Source organism: Alexandromys fortis, unplaced genomic scaffold (genome assembly GCF_014885135.2).
Source record: "Alexandromys fortis isolate MF-2015 unplaced genomic scaffold, M_Fortis_MF-2015_v1.1 scaffold_157, whole genome shotgun sequence".
NCBI classification, from domain to species: Eukaryota; Metazoa; Chordata; class Mammalia; order Rodentia; family Cricetidae; genus Alexandromys; species Alexandromys fortis.
The window spans coordinates 4,011,464-4,012,909 of record NW_026068041.1 but is presented as its reverse complement, the minus strand read 5'-3'; positions in this window follow the sequence as shown (position 1 = coordinate 4,012,909).

Here is a 1,446-nt window from a genome sequence, read left to right as displayed (position 1 = left end):
GTTGCTATTATTGGTTAATTAATAAAAAAAAAACTGTCTTGGCCCATTTGATAGGCCAACCCTTAGGTGGGTAGAGTAGACAGAACAGAATGCCGGGAGAAAGAAGCTGAGCCAGGCAGTCACCATGATTCTTCCACATCTGGATCACACATCCGGAACAAACATCTGGATCGTGCATCTGGAATGAACATCCGGAACCACACATCTGCAGGAAAGAACATCTGGCACATATCTGGAAATACACATCTGGCACAATCTGGAATGACCATCTGGATCGCACATCTGGATTTTCACATCTGGAATAGCATCTTTCCTGGTAAGCCAGCTCGAGGTGCACGCCGGTAGGATTTGCTGAAGGAGGCAGAGGCAAGAGGATCACGAGTTTGAGGCCAGCCTGGGCTACACATTTAGCCGGTAGTGGTGGCAATGGGTTTTTGATCCTACTGCCCGTACTGGCTTTGTGGGAGCCTAGGCAGTTTGGATGCTCACCTTACTAGACCTGGATGGAGGTGGGTGGTCCTTGGACTTCCCACAGGGCAGGGAACCCTGATTGCTCTTTGGGCTAACGAGGGAGGGATACTTGATTGGGGGAGGGGGAGGGAAATGGGAGGCAGTGGTGGGGAGGAGGCAGAAATCTTAAATAAATAAATAAATAAATAAATAAAACAAAAAAGTCAAATTCTGCTGTGTAGTATTCCATTGTGTAAATGTACCACATTTTTCCTATCTATTCTTTGATTGAGGAGCATTTAGGTTGTTTCCAGGATCTCGCTATAACAAACAAAGCTGCTATGAATATAGTTGAGTACATGTTCTTGTGGCATGATTGAGCATCCTTTGGATATATACCCAAAAGTGGTATTCCTGGGTCTTGAAGAACACAGCAGAAAAAAATAACAACAGTTTGAATTTTGCAGGAAAAGGAATGGAGGTAGAAAACATCATTTTTGAGTGAGGTAACCCAGACACAGATAGACAATTATCACATGAACTCACTCATAGGTGGTTTTTTAAACATAAAGCAAAGAAAGCCAGCCTACAAACTGATGTGGGAGTGTCATATATCAATCTGTTGATTTCATTGGTTAAGTAATAAACCAACTGCTTGGCCTCATAGCTTAGAACATAGATGGGAGGAGAAAACAGAATAGAATTCTGGGCGGAAGAGGAAGTGAGGTCAGACTCTGCTCTGCTCCCGGAGAGACAACAGCTCTGCTTTCTGGAGCAGAGACGCCATGCTTAGCTCACCTGGAATGGACAGAGGCTAGAATCTTCCCAGTAAGCGCACCTTGGGGTGCTTACACACATCATTCGAAATGGGCTAGTCCAGGCGCAAGAATTAGCCTGTAAGGGCTAGAGTTCATGGGCCAAGCAGTGTTTAATTTAATACAGTTTGTGTGTTGTTATTTCGGGGCATAAGCTAGCCAAGCGGCCGGGGTGTTGGGG